The 22,462-nt window shown below is 39.9% G+C and overlaps 1 pseudogene; it reads right to left on the bottom strand.

Annotated features, from left to right (window-relative positions):
• LOC117399258 (diacylglycerol kinase beta-like) overlaps positions 1–22,462 on the bottom strand; it is a 133,245-nt pseudogene that overhangs the window by 72,291 nt on the left and 38,492 nt on the right.

Below are 22,462 nucleotides of genomic sequence, written 5' to 3'. Positions count from 1 at the left end.
AATAGAGAAACGATTTGAAAAAATATGTAACCAAGTTTCAGAATTAAATTAACAGACAAAGAAGCACTTTTTTCCTTTAGTAAGGCTCCCTCACGGTCAGAAGCAAGGAAAGTGTTTGTCAATTTGAAATAAATTTGTCATCACATTTTCTTGCGTTCCCTTCTCGGCACTTTATTTGCAGTAATGTACAGTAACTCAGCAAGTACAGAAATCTACAGAAAGTATACCAAGTTAGTTTGAGATGTTTGTTTAAATGATTGCATTTTAAGCCAACATGTAGAGTAAAATAAAATATTAAGGAGTACTGGTAAAATTGAAACTGGGAAAGAAATGTTGCCGCTTGCTTTTAATATTACAAAACAGAAAATAACCATTTTTAAAGAGTGTGTGGTGAAACTGGAGTGCATGTGGCATAAATGCTAAAAGAATAACATTATATAGTAGTGCCGCTTCTCCAGTGCAGAATAAAAACAATGCACAGTGTTCTTCTCAAATTTTGGCCTTTGGTGCTTGCCAAATAGTTTCTGCTGGTACTCATGTAAGATCCTAATGGTAAAAGTTATGTGAATCCCTGATTATATACAGTATAATTACGTTATGAATATTTATAAAGGCTGATGTATTAACAGACTAAAATACATTATAAACCTCACTGATCATCTCAACCAATCAGACTCTGAGTACCAGCAGAACAGCAGCAAGCTTACCTTCTAAGTAATTGACAGCGCCTTCAAAGTCCACAGAGGAAAATGTGATTGAGAAATTACTTGCTAAACTAAGTTAAGTAAGCCAATACTGTGCCACTGCAGCTTTAACATTTGATATGATTGGAAGAATGCATAAAAAATGCTGCTAATCTAACAACTTGGGGGGTCACCTTATTTGTGTTTGTTACTGTTCTATTGTAGTATTTTCATGGGTTTATGCTGACTTTTAAAAACCCATTTATTTAGCCTTTTTCACATATAAAATTTAAATTTTCTTGAAAGCAAACATAGGTAACCCTTGTTATTTAAAAAAAAAAAAATCACTGGTTATGACTAAACCATTGAAGACACTGGCATTGAACTGTGTCCATTTAAAAATGTCACCACTGAAGAAGTTCAATGTATTTGTCAAGTACCAGTAGGTATTGGGATACAATACCTAGGAAACCTATTTCCATGAATTATTAAAATAAAAAGGATAGTGTATAATAGAAGATCCTAAACCCATTCCATTCTATTAATTATTAACAGAATTCAAATACCAGATGGTATAATTCTTAAAATATCTCAATCATTTTTCAAAATGGTATATACCAATACCTACATATATATGTATGGAAAGAATTTCTGAACATGTAATTTTCATTATGAATTTCATGATTTTGTAAATAATTTTAAGAGCTAATGACATATTGGTTCTATCACTTGTAACATAAAATGGATGAAAGCCATGTCGTACATCAACTAAATGAAATCCTTTCTATATATTATACACTGACTTACTATAAACTAAACCAAATGAAAAAAATGTATTGGCTTATTGGTGCTTAACTGAAGACCACTTATTAGTGTGACTGACTAGTTATTCTATGTTATTCTATATTCTAACATAACCCTGGTTCCCTGAAAGAGAAGACGACCAACAACCAATACTTTTGGGATATGCCTGCCACAGGTCAGGTCTTCACTGAGCATTTTATATCAAAGCTGCAGATAGGCCCCTCCGTGGAGTGATGTTTTCGGTCCCACCTGCCGAGGGATTAAATAGTCACTACGCAGAGATCTCATTCTCTTTTGCATCTAACCTGTGAATTCGAGTGATGCGACCTCGTAAGGTTTGTTGGTCATCTTCTCTTTCAGGGAACCAGGGTTACATTCGTAAGCTATCGTTCCCCTTCAATTTGAAGACGACCAACAACCAGTACTTTTGGGAAAGTATATCAAAGCCATTGGGAGGGAGTGTGAGCGGACAGCATATGAGGGACGCCTTGCTACCACCAACTAGTGTTGGTGGTGTGAGTGTACAACCTCAAGGACCCTTGTGCTTAATGAAGGCGTAGAGAGATCTACCACATTAAGACGGTAGAACCTGGTGAACGTATACGGAGTAGCCCAGCTAGCCGCAGTACAGATATCAGTCAATTATGCACCTCGAAAGAGGGTCCATGACGTAGCCACACCTCTGTTAGAGTGCGCGGCCACCCTCCCAGGTGGGGTTAGGTCAGCATTAGAATATGCAGTCGCAACTGTGTCCACAATCCAGTGGGACAGTCGCTATATTGAGAGGGCTTGACCCAGGGTCCTTTCACCATGACAGACAAAGAGCTGGTCAGACTGACACAGCGCTCTCATCCTATATACATAACCTCTCAATGCCCGCACTGGGCAGCGGGAATTCAGTCTCCTATCCTCCTTTGAATCAAAAGGAGGAGGATGGAAAGCCTCTAATTCCACCGATTGTTCAAGTGGAAAGCCGTAATCATCTTAGGCAGGAATGCAGGGTTCGTGCATAAAGATAACCTGTTCCCATTGTCCCAAATACGCATACAGGAAGTGTGCGCAGACCGTGAGTCTGTAGCTCACTGACCCTCTTAGTGGAGGTGATGGCCAATAAAAAGGCTGCCTCCATAGAGAGATATTTGAGTTCTATGGAATGTATAGACTCAAAACAGGGCCTTAGTGAGAGCCTGCAATACCACATCTAGACTCCACTCAGGGAGGACGTCCTTCCTAGGAGGACGTAGCCGCCGAGCACCCTCCCTGTAAAATAGTTGCTATAGGGCAATAGATGGGATCATGACCTCTGGTCATACACCACTTTTGAAAAGACCTCCACTTATAGGCATACAATGCTCTTGTGGAGGAGGCCCTAGCATTCTGCAGTGTACTAACGACCAAGTCTGAGAGCCCTAAGGCTGACAGATGATCCCATTCAGGGGCCAGACCCAAAGTTGGTGCCTTGCGCCTGAATGAAGAGATCCATGAGTAGCGGGATCCGATAACACGGACATAAACAAACAAGATAGCTGCTTCCGCATCCAGCGCTCAAAGAACATCACAGACATTTGCAGAGCTTTTTTTAGATGTTATAGTAATAAAATAACGACTTGGATCGCATTATTGAGGAGTTTGGTGATAAAACGAGCGATCAAGAGATGATTTATCGGTATGTACTATTATTAAGAGGCATTTGAAAAATATAGTGAACAAGGGGTGGGACGGGGCTGGAGATGCAGTACTGAGTGTCCTGTTGATATGCAGTGCCTTTTAAACCTGTTTTTACTGGGTTAATTGGCTTTTAGCATCATTGAGGGTGAGATCCAGTCTCGCCAGATGCTCTGTCACTATCGGCGTGTGCACCCTTGCTCCATCCTGCAACTGGGAATAGATCAACCAGTAGTCAAGGAAGTTCAACACCCTGATCCCTTGCAGCCGCAAGGGAGCAAGGATGGCATCCACGCACTTCGAAAAAGTGCAGGGGGCTAGGGAGAGACCGAAAGGCAGTAAGGAAAACTCGAAGACGCTCTCCTGAAAGGCGAAGAGGAGCTATTTTCTGTGCGCTGGACGTAAAGGGGCGTGTACATACGCGTCCTTCAAGTCTACTGTTGTAAACCAGTCGCCCAGCCGGACAGACTGGAGGAAGTGGCGATGTGTGACCATCTGGAACCTCCTCTCCCTCGAAAACCCATTGAGGTGTCTCAGGTCTAGGATGGGGCGAAGGCCGTCATCCTTTTTTGACACCCCTCTTCCTGAGAAGTGTGTTCTATGAGGCAGATGGCTTGTTTGAGAAGTAATGTTTCTGCTTCTTGCCTGAGGGCGAAGACCTGGAGAGAGTCGTTCACGGATGTAGTCGTGATCCCTCGATCCCTCCCGATCGGAATTGCAGTGCGTAACTGGTGTGTACGGTGGCGGGCACCCAAGAGTCTAAGGCGCAAATGCTTCAATATTGCAGCTGGTGTTGCGAGAAAGGGTGGTTCTGAGGCCGCAAGCCTTCAGACCCCTTGCTGGGGCTGAGGTGAAGCCTGTCTCGGAGGCTGCCGTAGGTGGCTCCGCTGGAACTCTTCCTGCATGGTGATGCGCTGGAGCCCCACGTGGAGGCCTGCAGGCGGTGACTCAGGTCACCACGCGGCGCAGTGGGAATTGGAATTGTCCGGATTACCATAGTAACTTCCGGGTGTCAGCGCTTTCCCTTTACTCATGTCGGGGCACGGGAAGGAAGCATTGCAGCCACCTGCCGAGACGCTTCCCATTCTTTGTGGGAGCGTTGTAATATGTCCTTCACCACTGGCCTGAAGGTAGGTGCCTCCAACAGAGCAGACTTGTACCCATCGGGGGCCCTCACCTGAGACAGCTATAGCTGTCTGCGTGCCACCACCAGGCCTGCCAGACTTCTGCCCAGGGCTTGACCCTGGAAACCGGATATCTGCAGCAGTGTACCCGAAACCAAGCGTAGCTTTGAAGCTAGCGGTTCCAGAATAGCTACAGATTGTAGCATGCCATCCACGTAGGCCGTCAAGAGACTCCCTGTGTATGCCTTTTTGAGGTGGGCTTCTGTGATTCTGCATTGGCCGTTGGGGCATACAGGATCCTTGGCCAGGCCTCCCACTGGAAGTATGACAGTATGGTGGAGTACACTGGCGGAAACTGTGCTAGCCCCAGAGCTTCTGCACCTTCCAAGGAGGCCAGAGGTGCCGCACTCTTGAAGACGCTTGGCGCCGAGGACTGAACCTCCTCCAGAAAATCCAGGAACACCGGAAAAGGCTGGGGGTTTGAAGCTTGCGCCGGTTTGAATACAGACCGGCGTTGTTCAGGCTGCCTCCCAGGGAACCTGGAGGAATTTGGAGACTCATTCCATGAGCGCCTGAACTAAGCTTGAGTCCTCAGCAACCCCAGAGCTGAGACCCGCCTCCTGAGTCGTGTCCTGGACCACTGGTCGACCGATAGATTCCCCATCCCAGGACACACATCACGTCCTGTCTTCTAAGGCAGGAGAGGCTTGCTGCCTGCCCAAGCACTGTACGCACAATATGTGCTTGTCCTTTGGGGGAAGGTTCTACCAGCAGGATGTGCAGGGGTGAAAGCCCAACATAGCTGCTAGGCACCGAGGCACTGCAGCTCTAGGGCACTAAGGCACTGTGCACAGAGCATGGGTATCGAGTACCGCGGCTCTGGGGCACTGGCATAGAGTGTAAAGCACCTAAGCCATCGAGGTGCCAAGGCGTGGGAGCCTTGGGTCATCGAGGCAATGGGGCACTGATGCAGGGGAGCTTCTTACTAGCGAGGGGGCCGAAGCACTGAGACATCAAGGCTGTAGGTCACCGAGGCGCCGAAGCATCGGGGCACTGAGGCTCTGAGGTACCAAGGCACCGAAGTACCGAGGGTGTCGAGGCCGAGACACTGGGATGCCAAAGCACCGAGGGCTTCAAGCACCAATGGTATTGAGCTGTGTCTGGGCTGTTTGCAGTCACACAACCAGGAACAGCGTGTAGCTTGCAACTGTGTGGAGCGTAGCCTATACATAGTTGCAGTCTGGTCTCCGTGCAGTCACACAAACGGTGCAGCGCGAAGCTTCCAGCGGAGTGGAGCAATCCTCAGGTGCCGTCTGGAACGTGTGTGGCATGGAGAAAAAAAAGACAGACAGGCAGTGCAAGAAAAAAGGAAAGAGGCTTATTTTTTAATTTTTTTTTTTTTAACCTACACACTGCTTTTTTGGGCGAGTGGTTAGAAAAAACGTGGAGTCTGCTCAACAGTAGGACAAGATAATACCAGGCCTAATAGAGGAAGCACATGACTGAGTTACTGACTTTTTATTTATTTATTTATTTATTTATTTATTAACTGTAAGGCAAAATACACACACACAGACACTCGACAGCAGAAGCCGGATCCTGCTGGAGGATACATCTCTTTTTTTTGAAGCTGCCAAGGTTAGTAGAAGCAGACTAGGCGATGTAGGCTGTTGAAATAATATTTTTTAGAAACGGCACACGGTTGCACGGCATATCACTCAGTCTTCAGCTGCCAAGTTTCTGATTCCGGGGAAGTGGCATGCCGGCTTCCAGCAATCCAATTGCAAGGGAACTCCAGAAAACTCATAGAGAAAGAGCTATTTTAAAGGAGTCAATCACACAACTGGAAAAGGATACTATATACCTACCTTACTTACCTGGTTGTGAGAAACAAAAGAGAATGAGATCGCAGTGTAGTGACTATTTAATCCCTCTGCGGGCGGGACCGAGGACGTCATTCCACAGAGGGGCCTATTGGCAGCTTTGATATAAAATGATCAGTGAATACCTGACCTGTGGCAGGCATATCCCAAATGTATTTGTTGTTGGTCATCTTCGAATTGAATGGGAACTTATAGTTTTCACATTAATAGTATGTTGCTCCTCTCCAGTGTTTTTTTTTCCTTCTTTTTTGTGAAAATTAAATTAAATTCAGACCAAATTGGCATTACACATCAGAAATAACCTAAAATGGTTTACTTTAAGTGTCAGTGAAATTTGTGTTGCGAATCAGGTAGGAGCATCTCTGTTCAATTTGCACCATCTCTGAAGTGAAAATTCACACAACACTCTCTTCATTTAAATGCATTTATTATCCAATAACTTGACGCTTATTTTACCACCCAGGGGCATCAAAATAAAAGAGACGCCTTTAACCTAAGTAAGGTATACAATTAACAGATTTAAAGCATTAGTGAACAGCCATTACCTTTGCTGCATTTTGTATTGCCATCTTCCAGCAATAGGCTATACTTTCTGCACAATTATATTTTAAATTACTTGGGGAATATATTTTTCAACTTTTAATTGGAAATGTTTGCCAGGAGAAAGCAAACATGCTTGTTTTCTTTTCCCACAATACACCACTGATTTCAATCAGAGCACCAGCATTGTTGAAGGAGGAGTATCAACTGGATACACTATGATATTCTGAAGATACATTCTCTTTCTTGTAAACACTGCAGTGTGTTCTATATCATGCTATTGTCTGTTGTCCTGGTTCACCAGATGTCCTCTGCTTTAGCGGCACTCAAAGGAGGTAAGTCTATGTTCACTGAGATTGTAACTTATCTAAAAGTACATGGAATCGTTTATATATTTATGCCAATTAAATGGAAAATATATACATTTTCTAATGACAAAAAAAAAACAAAAAAACATATTGGAGTGCATTTTGAGGAAACTACATAATTCTATACACCTTGGATGTCTATTTGAGATCACAGAATGGCCTCTTATAAAAGTTGTCTACTAGGAGTGTTTTGTACACCCAAACCATTTTATAACATAGTTACTTTATCTGTCTGTGCCAGTAGTAGAAGCAGTTACTTGAGTTTTAAATGGAAGATAAGAAATCGCAGACGATCTATATGGCAGTCTACCTGACCTACTTCAAGCAATGAAATGAGTCCTTCACTAGAGTAAAGCTTTTGCCATTTTGACATCATTTAATCTAGATGAGATTTCATTGACCCCCAGCCAAAGCTCTACAGCAGCCAGATTGATCCACTAAGAATAACCATCCCACATTTGCTGAAACATGTACAGGGGTTAAGGCTCTATGGTTGAGAATCATTACATGTTAATGATGCAGCACTGTGGTACACATCATTTTATTAACATCCTTCCTGTTAGTAAGGACCTCCTGCTGTTCAGATAATAACAGGTCTCTGCCTGGCTGCCAATTATGTTCATACCTGTTGATTTATTATAGAATTCACTCTCCTTGTAAAGTCGCTTGAAATCTATAAAGTAACATATTGCTGGCTGGTTACGACCTTGTCAGGATTTGTTTACAATCTGCAGGGATTTACTGGGCCCTGCTGCAAGACTGCGAAGTAGACTCCCCCCCTTAAAAACAAGAAAAGAAAAAAGCGCACACAGCGCTGTTGCAGCACAACTTAAAGAAAACCTTTTGAAAATAAATACATCAGCAGCAAAATCTCAAATCGGTCAAAAACATATTTTTATTTTTCAACAAAACATTCTAACATTATTTTAAGATGACTGGGAACAAGGCAGTGATCAATCAAGTAACAGTATATCCAAACATTTTTATAAATCAGTTATGTAACACGATTAATCAATCTGATTAATAATTCGATTTTAACATTAATAGCTTCAAATTAATCACAAAACGTATTAATCATAGGCATCAATTGGATTTTTAAATTAATGTTATCAAGTACAAAAGTTAATATGAAAATGTTTCTATAAAAAAAAACAACACATAACCTAGTCCACAGTACAAATCCACTCGTTACACTCATAAGTGAAAACCTCATTCTATGAACACACTTAACAAATTAATATTATTATTTGTTTATTTAGCAGACGCCTTTATCCAAGGCGACTTACAGAGACTAGGGTGTGTGAACTATGCATCAGCTGCAGAGTCACTTACAATTACATCTCACCCGAAAGACGGAGCACAAGGAGGTTAAGTGACTTGCTCAGGGTCACACAATGAGTCAGTGGCTGAGGTGGGATTTGAACCGGGGACCACCTGGTTACAAGCCCTTTTCTTTAACCACTGGACCACAATATCCCAAAAGCATGTATTTTTTTAAATACTGAATTTTGACCATCCATTAGTTAAAGCCGGCCATCATGCCCGACAGCGACTTGGGGATGCTGTTTGTGCATTGTGATGATTTTTTTTTTTTTAGACAGAAAGTTATATATACACAAATGTGTGTATATATATATATATATATATTGGTATACAGTACAGACCATTGTAAAATCGGCTACGTTTGTTATTTTTGCCAGTATTGCATGCACAGTTGTAATTTATCTACAGTCGGCGTTGCTTTTTCGGGACGCCTCGGGAGAAGGAAACATATCCTGAATAAGCGGCTGTACCAATTAATCGAGAGGCAGTTGAGACAACCATGGTCACACTTTTTTGATTCTTAATGAAAAGAAAAATAATGAAATCACATCACATTATGATTAAATGATAAATACATAATTTAAAATACGAGTCAATTTTTTTTTTTTTATTCCTAAACAAAATGAATCGCACCAGCGATGTTGACACGCCAACTTTCTTTGCAACAGCAGCCTGAGAAACCACAGGAGACTCCTCCTTCAAGAGTTCAGCGTGGTTTATGCAATTTACACAATACAGCGTAATCACGTACTCACTGCACTCTGCTATGCGACCTGTCTTGCTCTGAAAAACGATCTTCGTTCATCATTTGAAAATACTGTATCCCAATTAAACAAAGTGACGTCCCAATTAAACAACATAAATACCATTGGGAAAAACCATCTCCCAGAGTTGTATCCCATTTAAGCAGCAATCCCGATTATCAGTATCCTGATTAGATGGCGCCAACTGAAGCCTGTGGAATAATGCTACATTAACATATTGCATTACATACCGCTTTGTAGTTTTCCATACTTAACGAAAAACTGACGACAATTTTTAAAATGTGACATTTCGAATTCCAACATGCCTTAAATACTGCCATACAACTATTTATGGCTTCCGGTAGACTTTTGCAATATCATTCTGTAGTTTCTTTGATTACATTATGTCAAATAAAACATCTAAATTATGTTAATCTAGGTTTCTTTTTTTCAATCCAAAAAAGTAGATGATATACTTTTGGCCATAGCTTTTTGTACCTGCGGGGCTCCACCATGTTTCACCGTGTGGAACTGCTCCTCATCCGAGCAAGCAGAACACGTTCCAGTTTCGCCAAACCAGGTTGTCCAGTTCTGTTCGGTCTCACGAAATTACGCCTTTAGTATCATATCTCCCAGGAGAGCAATCACATGACCTTAACACTGACCTATTGCCGGAGTGCTCGTTCTGCGTCCCACCTCCAATTAGACAATCTGTCAGCTGTGATTTGCAATTTTTTTATTTAGATTGACAGTCCGTCAATACTACCTTGCTACATTTTTTTTTTTCTAATCCCAGTGGAGTAGATGGCACCTATACATTGTTTACGTCTAGTCATTAACTCAGATAAAAAATGGGTGCAGTTGCGTCCCTTGCACACCCCCTGACGCCGGCCCTGACAATCTGTTGATAATCTTGTATTTTAATGATAACTGGGAGTACTTTTGGCACACAAAAACTGTTTAGTCCAACTCTGGTACCTGCAGACCCAGCAGTAGCTGTGTAAGGTGACATTTTTTAGTGGTTTATCCACATAAAAAAAAACATAGTATTGTTAAAATACTAATAACACCGTGTAACAATTTTTTTTTTTTTTTTTTGGTTCCTGGGTAGTAAGTGTTATTTCCAAATTGCTTATGCCTCAAAAGTATAGAAAATGGCTATTATTCCCCACAAACTTTTGTGACCAGGACAGTGATATTTTGAAATTTACCTATTTTCCAGAACATTCCAGATAGATTCAGTGCTGAGTAAACTTGGAGTAACTTCTAGGACTTTCCAGTAATATAAATAGTAGTATAAATACAAGGGCCTTAAGCCCACCAGTTCAGTTTAGTTCCAGCTGCCTAAGTGGATACATATCTGCATTTTTCTGAGATGGCATCAAGAGGCTGCAATGGTGGCATTCCTGATGGGTCTCCAAGGCGGTTTTACCAAGTTTCCCTGCTATCTTTGCCTTTGGGACAGCAGGGACACCAAGGCGCACTACTACAGGCGGGAAGCCACTGGTGGACCCCCGGAAGGTGCTGATGCCACCACTGCACATCAAATTGGGCCTTATGAAACAATTTGTCAGAAAGCGGCTTGGAACAGCTTTGTCGCAGTGGTTCGGGGCTTCCTGGGCAATCACAAGGCCGAAAACTATGTGGAGCTGGTTGAGACTCTGGTGAAGAACTACGGCACAATGGGCTGTAGGATGTCCCTCAAAGTCCATATCCTTGATGCTCATCTTGATAAATTCAAGGAGAACATGGGAGCGTACTCGGAGGAGCAAGGCGAGCGCTTCCACCAGGATATACTGGACTTTGACCGCCGCTACCAAGGACAGTATAACGAGAACATGACGGGAGACTACATTTGGGGGCTGATTCGTGAAAGTGATTTACAGTATAATCGTAAATCTCGAAAAACTACTCACTAAATCTTTTGTAGTCATTTTTGTATTACTTTAGTATAAATACATGTTAATTTGGATTCATATGTTGTTTTTTTCTGACTTTATGTGAATGAAAAGACACAAATTCGCCCGTTTTCTCATTGGAAATAGGTAAATTTCAAAATATTACTGTCCTGGTCACAAAAGCAAAGTTTGTGGGGAATAATAGCCATTTTCTATACTTTTGAGGCATAAGCAATTAGGAAATAACACTTACTACCCAGGAACAAAAATTGTGTTACATAGTGTAATGTATTAAAATCTAAACAATTTAGATACTGAGGTACTGAAAGTTTACCTACTGTTGAACTTTTCTGGATGTTTTTCTCGCATGATATGAAATCTGTGTGCAATTGAAGCACCCTAAGAAAAGAAACACACACACAAAAACAGTAAATATAAAATAAAACAACATAATCAAACTGCTAACATTATACAGTAGAACCTAATTTATCCGCACTCCGTTCATCCGCAACTTCAATAATCCGCAGCTCCCTGATGAGTTTTATCTCTGAAATATAGTACATTATTGCCAATATGGACTTAATGCTGGGCAAAGATAATAATTGGTGATTCCAAATTGGGAGAAAATAATAAAAATAATTGGCAACAACTAAATTTATATATATATATATAAAAAATATATATATATATATGTGTATTGTTATTTATTTACATTGTAATCATAGCAACGATATACTTCTCACAATAAGAAAAAAGTATCCCGATATGCAGGTTTGGATATGATATGATATGATATGTATCACAATACATCTGAATACAAATCTGAAACGGTCCTTTGATAGGATAATCAAGAAGATTTGTATTACTTGTTTAGCCTAAATCTTTTTAAAGTATATCATGTGTTTTTTTATCCTGTGTATATAATGTTTGTTTCACTTGTTTCAATTATTATGTATGCACAGCACACTTTAGCAGCAGTTAGCTAACCAAGGTAACAGTTAGGTGGTATACTGTCCTTCATGACATGTTCACGTAACAGACCTTGCATTGACTAAACTGAATTAACAACTAACATAATCTGTGAATAGCTTGTCAACGTGGGAACAGCCTTGAGTCTCGACAGTATGTTTACGAGAACGTTAGCAGCCAAAATGTAACATTCCATTGTCTTATATGTATTAGTTACCCATGATTGGAAGCTGCAGTGTCAGTAACGACTATGAAACACATGAAAAAGAATAGTTTTATCAAAAGCCTACACATGCAGTATTTTCACTTAGACATGAAAATATTGACAACAAATCCCCTATCAATAAATCAAACCCTGGCAACAAGACTTCATAGTTTACTTATATGGATGTCATCTTTGTGTTACCAAGCAGGCTTTATTTTGAAAAAAGACAATGGTAATACCCAGGATTTATATTCTATATTGATTTATAATGCAAGTAAAGGGCTGTCATTACTAGGGATGTACTGAGTGCTCAGATCACACAACTATTTGTTACAATTATACACAAGTAAAACGCCTATAACTTGTTACTAAAGCATATGTTTTGATTTAAAATGCACTAAATCAGCTCCCAGTTGCAGTTATGAGTGTCCCCACGTGTTGCTACAACTGTTTAAATCAGTAACCTGTAATTGTTCTTTTCATTGTTAACATCCTGACAACTTTTTACACTTATAACTTTAAAGTCTGTTTCAAAGCTCTTTTCAAAATGGCTGCTCTAGTGCACTGATGGGGTAAGGATTATTGATCACTTTGTCAAACAAGTAACACAGCAATAACGATCCATGATTTAAATCCTGCAGTGATTTAGAGGACAGATCTCAAATCCCAGTGCACTAGAGCGGTAATTTTGAAAAGATATTTGTTATTTAAACAGTTGTAGCAACACGTGGGGACGTGTAACACTATATTTTTCAGAACCCTGCTTCTTACTCTTTAAGTCTATGGTTAGTCAGCAAATATACTGTATGCACGAAGAAGAGGGACTACAATAAAGAAATCCAAAATACACATTAGGTTTTCATGATATAAATGTATGAATTCAGTGAAATGTCATTTCAGTCCAAAATACAAGCAAAACTGATTTTTATAAACAATACCAAATTTTACATTAGTATGAAAAAGGTGTATGTAGCCCTGCCAGTATTGTTTATCATGACACAAGATGTTTCATGTTAGGTACCGTGAAAAACAATGTCAAATGTATGGAATTACATATATTTGAACAGCAGACAATTTTTATAAATTAAAAATGTATTTTGAGTATTTAAAAATAAAATGAAAATAAACCTCACTCTGAAATGTGTAATTTCATTACAGTACCAAATACATATTGCCCCTACAGTGCACTGACCTGTTACTGGTAGATAGACACTGTTAATACCTATACATCAAGCAGTATTAAAATATATGAATGTGTCATGCGTCATTTACTTTGGCTATGAGCAATCCAAAATATATTCAAATTTATTCAGTTGAAACTATTGTTAGATATTGTTTACACTGCTGTGCAAAGAATGCAAAGTCACCTTTAAATAAGAATATTCAAAACCAATTTCCAATACAAAACTTGGTTATGCTGTGTGTTCTGAAGGCGACCTAAACCTGATGCCTGCCTTCACGTCAATTAACGTTTGACCACAACAGGATGTAAGTTACTTACTAATAGGCCCCATGTTTATTTGTAGGTATTCAAATCTTTTTTTTTTTTCCAGAAAGATTTTCCATAATTGCTTAAACAGTGATAGGAATTGTAAAAAATTATATTAGAGAATTTCATGTTTCATTTTTCCAGCATCATTTAACAATTAACACAAAGCAGACCATAGCTACAAAAAAGCAGACATTTAAAATATCTGCAAAGCATGACTATTACCCTTTATTATATTTATAACCTCACATTTCCAAAGGAATTGTAACATTATAAATTACATTTTCCACTACTTTTAATGGACCAGCTACTACACACAGCAAGATCATATACAGTGCAATTTACATAATAATAATAATAATAATAATAGTAATAATATGTTAATACCAATGTATTAACATGTTACACATGGTTTAAAATAATAAAACAGCTTTTGCTTTCATTCTGCCCCGCACTCCATTATAATAATCTAAAATGTCTGTTTTAGTGCTGTGGTAAAGCGGCTAAGCATGCGCAATAACCAGACCAGCGACTTCTTTTTTCCAAAACAGTTTATTTTTATTCTTTTAAACAGAAATTGGAAAACAAACAAAAACCTAATACCTCACAGAGTTCCTAACTAAACAATAATAATTTTCCCTACCTAAAGTCAGGACAGGTAAGCTGTATACCTGACAAACAAAATGGAAGCATGTTTGTTATTTCATACAGATAATCGTAATTTTTCTTACCCAAGTTTCACAAATAAGACAAATGTATGTATGTTTGTTTGTTTACCCACTCCTCACTCTCCACACCTGGCTCTTTATACAGCTGGTTAATTAGTTAATGAGTTAACCACCAGTGAACAATCATACAATTGTTACCTTTAATTAGGGATCATTACATTGTTAATTTGATATATTATGCTAAAATGTGACCTCTAGTGTACAGATGATTGTAATTACAGTTTTAACATCCACTGACTGCAAAGATAGACCTTGACATTTCAAGGAATCCTTTGTCAAGGTTAACTGCCTGATAGGGATGGGCATTTACATATATTTTAATAATCAAATACATGTAATTTACCAAATGATTACATTACTACTATATTATAATTTACATCAACGTGGCACTGGCTAAAAAATAATGCTTACATAATACCAAAATTGAATTACGTAAAAAGAAAGCAAGGAAAAAAGTCCAGAGGTCTTCCCAGCTTGCAAGGGTTGCCTTTGCTGAGGGAGGTCGGTGTGGCTGGACTTCCAAGGCGAGTATGTACCTTCATTACCCTCGAGGGGGAGAAGAATGCTGGAAAGAAAAAAAAAAGAAATAAACATGCAAAGGGGGCCAGGGCTCTGAGGAGTCAGTCCGTGTGGCTGGGCTCCTTGGCTGGGAACAAGCTTTGCTCTCCAGAGGAGGGACTGTATCTGGTGAAAAAGGGATAGATATGGCAGGGGAAAAAGAAAACAAAATAGAGTTAGGATAGTTTTGGCTGGGGGTTCCCTCTGGCTCACGGAGGATGAGTCCAGCATTGCCGGGACTCTAAGGCTTGGGAAGTGGGCTTTTACTTGCCCCCCAAAAAAGAGGAGCAATGGCAGCGACCATGAAGGCATGGGTGGCAATGAGGAGGTTGCGCAAGGAAGAATGTACATAATTGACTAACAGATGGCTGAACTAAAGAATAGGAAGGGTGAAAATAAGATGAAGGAACCGGCGTCTGAACTGGCGAGCCTTCCATAATGTTGTGCCACAGCAGTGGAGAGATAGACAGAGTAACAGCAGAGAAGAAAGTAGATCTGGAAGCAGTAGCAGGATGAAGATTGGCATATTGCCGGCGGGGCAGGTACACTGGGAATGGTAGAAGTGATGGGTGCGTCCAGAGTGGCTGGGGGGGATCACTCGCCTGAGTGTTTCAGGCGAGTGATCCGATTTTGATTGCAGAAGAGCCGACGGAGGAAGAAGAAGCCGAGGGTGGCAGAAACATGGATAGGCCATTCCAATGCTGTGGGAGGGGGACCACATCTTAATGTCCTTGTGGACTTTGGCAGAGATGTTGAAGTGTGAGTTAAGGTTTCTTACAGTACAGTAGAGTGTGAATAAATGGGAGAAGAGAAGATCCAGCCCTGGGGGATGAACCGGATGACAAAGTTCAAGTAACTGAGGAGGGTCAAGTCCCGTTTAGAGATGGTGTGGCAGATGTGGCTGATTTGGAATGAGGAGGTGATGAATCTAGAGTATGTAGATTCATATCCTGGGCAGCTACCAGAATGAGTAGGAGCAGAAACGGACCATAGGCTGCAATTTTGTAGGAGGACTAGTACTGCGAGGGTGGAAGTTCCAGTAGCTGGTTTCTGCGCTGTGCTGGAGGGGGAGGGGGAAGACAATAGCACCGACAGACTGGCAATGAAGAAACAGAGAATTGTGATCACTTCCGACTGGGATTTGAATGCCAGATATACAATTTTTGCAGAGATTGTTGGTTTGCCAGTCTTTGACAGAAAGTCGGTTTGTATTGCAGAGGAAAGCAGCTCGGAAACTAAACTGTCAGTAATCATTTTATTCAGTTATATCATACCAACTACATGCAATCCACAAATGTGTGTTGTAGTTGTGGCTTTCTATAAGCTTGACATTAGTTCTTATCTGTTATTACAGATATGTGTAAATATATTATTTTAACATAATTTCATAATTAGAAAAATAACTGACTAAGAAACCTCTATCTAACTCCCATTTTCAGAAACAATCAAAACTACAGTAAGTTTCAGCAGCCCTTTTAAGGAATACTGTGACACCCCAATGATAGGCCACTCACTGCCATCTGCAGATGATTAATTCACCGTAAATTGTTAAATTGGCCATAAAAACACATTTTATGGTTGTTAAAAAGTGCAAAATAAATAACTGAAATCACTTTGTTTTAAATGATATCTAATCATTATACAGTCTGTGGTCAAATTACAGTAATTAGATGTGGAAATATAAAAACAAGATTGCTTGTTGAATACACTTTAAACTTCTGTTGTTCTCCCAAAAATGTCAAACAAAATAGCGACTTGGGAATTCCAAACCAACTATAACATAACAACCATAACAACTCTAGAAGTACATGTTTACATGTGTCAGGGTAAACCCACAGTGAAATCCATCAGTAAAAGGAACCAACAAGTTCTGGCCGCAATGCTCTTTCAGATTTTACTCTAATTATCAGAGAACAGATATCTCTTCACAGTGAGATTAATCACACAACTAAGAGCTCCGGGTCATTATAAACTACAGCAGACTCAGGATACTTGCATGATTAGCTTTAAGTGGTATACTTACTTCAGAGCAATGATAATTCACATCATTACCTTAATGGCAGATTATTTTACCAGTTAACACTGCGGATAAGAGAGGATGAGATTCTGTGAATTATGCCTATTAAAAAAAGAACAATAGTTTGAGATCCCCAACTGAGATTTGCTGATAAAAGCTTATTTTAAATGGCAAGACCTGTTGATTTTGTTGTTCTTATAACAGTAACATCACTAGCAGGGACATTGGTTACAAAGTTTTTCAAAGAATAAATACATTAATCTTGGTAGAACTTTCCTGTGGGTTATGTAAGAAATAACCCACGGCAGGGTGTGTGGTAGGAATTGCATTACTGCACACCCTGGGGTGGGTTATTTTGCTTATAAAATGTGAAACATTCTTGAAAATAATTACATAAAAGTAACTTCTTTAAGGATAAAAAATTGGAATGTATTATGTATATATTGTGAAAGAATCGCACCTCTCACTTTCGTTGCCCCTTTAAAAGCACTGACCCAACACACGCAAATGGATTTTTGAAAGCGCGGTTGCGCTATTTTTAATAAACACAAAAACAAAAATAAACAAAACAAACACCTAGCACTCTTTGAGCACTAACTAAACAAAACAGGACAGCTAAGCTGTTTACCTGTGACAAAAACAAACAAACAAAACAGCACACACACAAAAAGGCTTCACTCTACCTTTTCCTTTTTTCAAATTAAGGCTGTACCCACACACCAGCACAGTCGGGCTTCTACCCTCTTCAGCAGCTGCCTTGAGCAGACTGAGTGCTCTCCTTTTAAACCCTGCACCTGGCTCTAATTTTCAATAATAGCCAGGTGCAGGTAATGATTAAACAATAAAACAATTAAACAATTAAACAAAACAAAACCAAAATGTCCCTTACGCACATGTTTTCCTATAGGGAGGAATTAACCCCCTCCCTGCTGTCTCACACATCCCCCCCATGTCTTTTCAAGACATCGGCCATACAACGGCCACCTCCCTCCACCCTTAAAAGACCACCCACCCTCAAGTCCACAAATGTCAATTTTCGCTCTCTTCCACGGGCGGGCTTGAGGGTGGGTTGGTCCCTCCGGCGTTTCCAGGGAGGGACCCAGGACTGGCGAGGAGGGACCCAGACGGCTTGTCCAGGGCGATCATAGCGCAGACCGGTAACCGGGAGCCAGGACTGACAGGCAAAGGCATGCGCCTGTGGACCTGCGCAGCGACCTCTGGAATTCCAGGTGGAGCGCAGCACGATTCAAGGGGAGTGGAGCAATCAGCAGGGGGAACGCTAGTGACCTCTGCCCCTTGCGTAGCAACGTTTGCCTCTTGCGCAGCAATGTCTGGGATTCCAGGGGGAGTGGAGTAAGGGACCAGGTAAGCGACTGTGCCTGGCAGTGCTGCGACCTGGGAGCAAGGGCCAAAGAGCTCTATTTTTGTCTCATCTGACCATAGCACCCGGTTCCAATCGAAGTGCCAATGCCGTTTAGCAAACTCCAGGTGCTTACGTTTGTTGGTTGCTTTCAATAAAGGCTTTTATTTTCTGGCAACCGTTCCAAATAGCCTATTGGCATGGAGGTGGCTAATTGTAGATTTGGAGACTTGGTAACCCCAAGATGCAACCAAGTTCTGTAATTCTCCAACTGTGGCCCTTGGATTTCCCTTTGCCTCCTGAACCATCTGCCTCACTGTGTGTGGGGGAAAGATACACTTGTGTCCTCTACCAGGCATGTTTACCACTGTTCCAGTGGTTTTGAACTTCTTAGTTATTGCCCTAATAGTGGTAAGTGGTATATTTAGTTTTTTAGCTATTGTTTTGTACCCATTGCCTGATTTATGAAGGTCAACAACCATTTGTCTCTTTTCATTTGTGAGTTATTTGCCTTTCCCCATGGTGATGAATGACAAATGGATTTCATATGCGTGTTACCTCATTTTTATACCCCAGTGAAACAGGAAGCCATGGAAGGCCACAATACAGTTCCTTAAGACTGAGATGAACTTAAAGAAGTAGAATTTTAATGCAGATTTAATTTTGTTTGAGTTTATTTATAAGAATCTTTAGGGGTGCCAATAATTCTGACACCTATCTTTTTGAGAAAATGTTTTATTACTTGTTAATAAAAAACTTTTTCTCTGAGCAATTGTATTAGAATATACAATTATATATATTATATATATATATATATATATATATATATAATTAGGGCTGTCAATTAATCGGTTACTTCTGCGATTAACACATTCATTTCTTTGGAGATTAATTTTTTTAACGCACGTTAATCACACTCCTCTGTCTTAGCATACCATCATTCGTTTGCATACAAAGTTGTAGTCCATGAGCCAAAACTCAGAAAGCCCTTAGTTTATGAGTTGGCTGCACCCCCAATCAGACGAAGGTTTTTTGGTATAATTTTGTCTAGATTCCATTTCTGCCGTTGCTAAGCTGAATAATTGTTGCCAGATAATTAAACCAACCTTCTCGCATTAACTCGTTGCGCTGCTTAAATATAAATATATTACAGAAAGCTATATTTCAATATTTGTATTATTTCTTGAGGTTTACTTTTTTAAAACGTATTTTTGTATTAATACAGTAGTCCATCGTGAATCTGACTGCGGTGGAACCAGAGTAAGGGCGAATATGTAAAAAGTCAGAGAAAATAATCCTGTTTTAAATATACCATTATACACAGCTGTAACAATTGCTATATTCACACAATTATTGTTTTGAGATTCAGCTTGTTTAGAAAGATACAGGGTATTAATGCTTGTGACAGAGTCGCCGTCTGCCGTGTGTGTGCATGCATTCGCTGCTGAGTGACAGGCAGGAATGCGAGACGGAGGATGATGTTGATACGCCCCGTGAACAACTCACGTGACACTACCAGCAATGGTAGCGCATGGAGTACGTACAACAGTGTACGAAAACTTTGGTGGTATCTACAATTTCTGAACTAATCTTCTCTGTTCAATAATAAACAAACTCTGGCTACTCACCTAGTTGTCGGCGGTTCTGACTTGCTTTCTCACTCTTCGGTATCCAACCCTGGTTCTCTCTCACTCTCTCTGATACACACACGTTGTTGAAGTTCAGCTTTAGCCCAGTTGGCTTTGGTTTTGCAGCAGCCCTGAGGTCAATAAATGGAACCTTTTTATACCTGATGCCCCACTGGAACACACCTACCTGCTGATTAGATTCCACACCAGGTAATCACACACAGCAGGCAGGCATCTAGTTTGTTTGTGCACTGCACCAATTTCTTCCTGACTTCTCCTGGTAATGAGGGACGGGGAAGTATGCAGAAAAAAAAACTCCTGCAATAAGTGTCTCTTTCTGTCACAGCTGATGTGAGGTAGTGATATGCAATGTAACAAGAGTCATACCAAACATAGCATCGCCTGCTTATACAGAACATTTTTCTCATTAGTGAAATCTGACTCTTATTGCAGGTACTTAAAAAAAAAAAGTATATATTTATATATTAGTGAATAAAAAAAAAAACTTACACACCAAAGTATACTAAAATAGGGCTGTCACTCAATTAAAATTTTTGATAGGTTAATTTATGGGCATTAGTTGATTAACCTGTAGATTAAAAATCGGTAGATTCATCCATGCACATTTTTAATAAAGGTAACGATCTTATAGTGGCTGTCCTGCATAGTAATACTAAAAAATCAATAGAATATATAAATAAAAATAAGCCCAATGGAAATGTGATCTTTTTAAAAGCATTTGTATTATTGTTTTTATCTTGGTAAATGTCTCTCTTTGTATTTGTACAATGCTATTGAGATGTACCTGTGCTGGCCCTGTGGGCACAAAGTGAATAAACTAAACTACACTAAACTTCTGTTACATTATATATTCAAAGAACAAAACAAAACCAATAATAATAATAATAATGATAATAATTAAAAAAAACAGCTTACATATGTTACAGAATCTATCAAATGCAGATTCCAATACATTGTTTATTAAATCTACTGTTCAGGGGTCGGTGCCACAAATGGGATATATATATACAGTATATATATATATATATATATATATATATATATATATATATATATATATATATATATATATATTTAGTTTTGTTTTGTTTTTACAGGGTACCAGTATTTATGACTCCAACTCTATGAAAGCCAGTGTAGTTAATTCATAAATATTGGTGCCCTTTGCCTTAACTTAGTTAATTCACCAGATTTTTAACTGCCACTTGGTAAGACGAATGAGTGTTCAACACACTCACAACAGGTATTATTGCCGTGTAAGTATTTTGCCGAGTAAGTAACTTTTTTATTTGCCATAAAAGTTAAATTGAACATTGCCATTTCTTGTAACATTTTCGAGATGAAATGGCATTTTGGAATTCTGATTTCCCACATTGGAGTGATGAACAGATGTCAAGGAAGGTGCTTCTGAATGAGAGACCATGGATGGAAGAGCCGTCTGTGTAGGAAAAGATCCTACTCCAGGCTTTGCGGTTTTCAAGAGAAGCTGACCAATAATTTCAGAGGCTGTTTTCACACTGATGAACGGTAACTGACATCATTTCTTTGGACGGTAAACCTGCATTAGACAACATTGCATTGGACAGGAGTGCTGCGTATTGAGTGGTTAGTATAACGTACTGAAAGTCCAACTTTCACACGAGACATCATGTTTCTGAGGTAATTAACACCAATAGGTTCATGGGAATACCAAATTGATCTATATTTTGGATATTTTAAGTGGGTAAAGGTAGAATAATTTGGCATCTGGGGGGCACTTTTCTAAATATTTTTTAAACTTTTGACAGGGCTCAAAGGATCACCAGGCTGGGCAAACATGTAATCACTTGGCTTCCACGGTTGTTTTTTTGTTTGCACATTAACAACAGGGTCACAAACTTCAGGCTATTTTCATCTGTATTGATGACAAACGACTTCCATGTCAGGTTGCGCAGTCCTTCCTGTCTGCAGTGAGCAAAATAGAATTGTATATGGAACCAATTGTTTAACAGCTCAATGGCTGTGTTGGCAGAGAGAGCAGGAAAGAATTTAATTTGGTTTAAATCTGTTTCTTCCGGGAAGTCCCAGGGGGTGGCGCACAACTGGCCGAGCGCTGCCCGGGTGGTGAGGTCTCAGGTCGGCACGGTTATTATTATTATTTTATTATTATTATTATTTATTTCTTAGCAGACGCCCTTATCCAGGGCGACTTACAATTGTTACAAGATACCACATTATTTTTACATACAATTACATTATTTTTTACACATTATTTTTACATACAATTACCCATTTATACAGTTGGGTTTTTACTGGAGCAATCTAGGTAAAGTACCTTGCTCAAGGGTACAGCAGCAGTGTCCCCAACCAGGGATTGAACCCACGACCCTCCGGTCAAGAGTCCAGAGCCCTAACCACTACTCCACACTGCTGCCCGCGGTTATCTGCGGTTCACCGCGCACCAGCGACTCCTGTGG

The sequence above is a fragment of the Acipenser ruthenus genome, chromosome 4 (genome assembly GCF_902713425.1).
Source record: "Acipenser ruthenus chromosome 4, fAciRut3.2 maternal haplotype, whole genome shotgun sequence".
NCBI lineage: Eukaryota > Metazoa > Chordata > Actinopteri > Acipenseriformes > Acipenseridae > Acipenser > Acipenser ruthenus.
The sequence above is the reverse complement of the archived record's forward strand: the minus strand, read 5'-3'. Positions and strand labels throughout refer to the sequence as shown.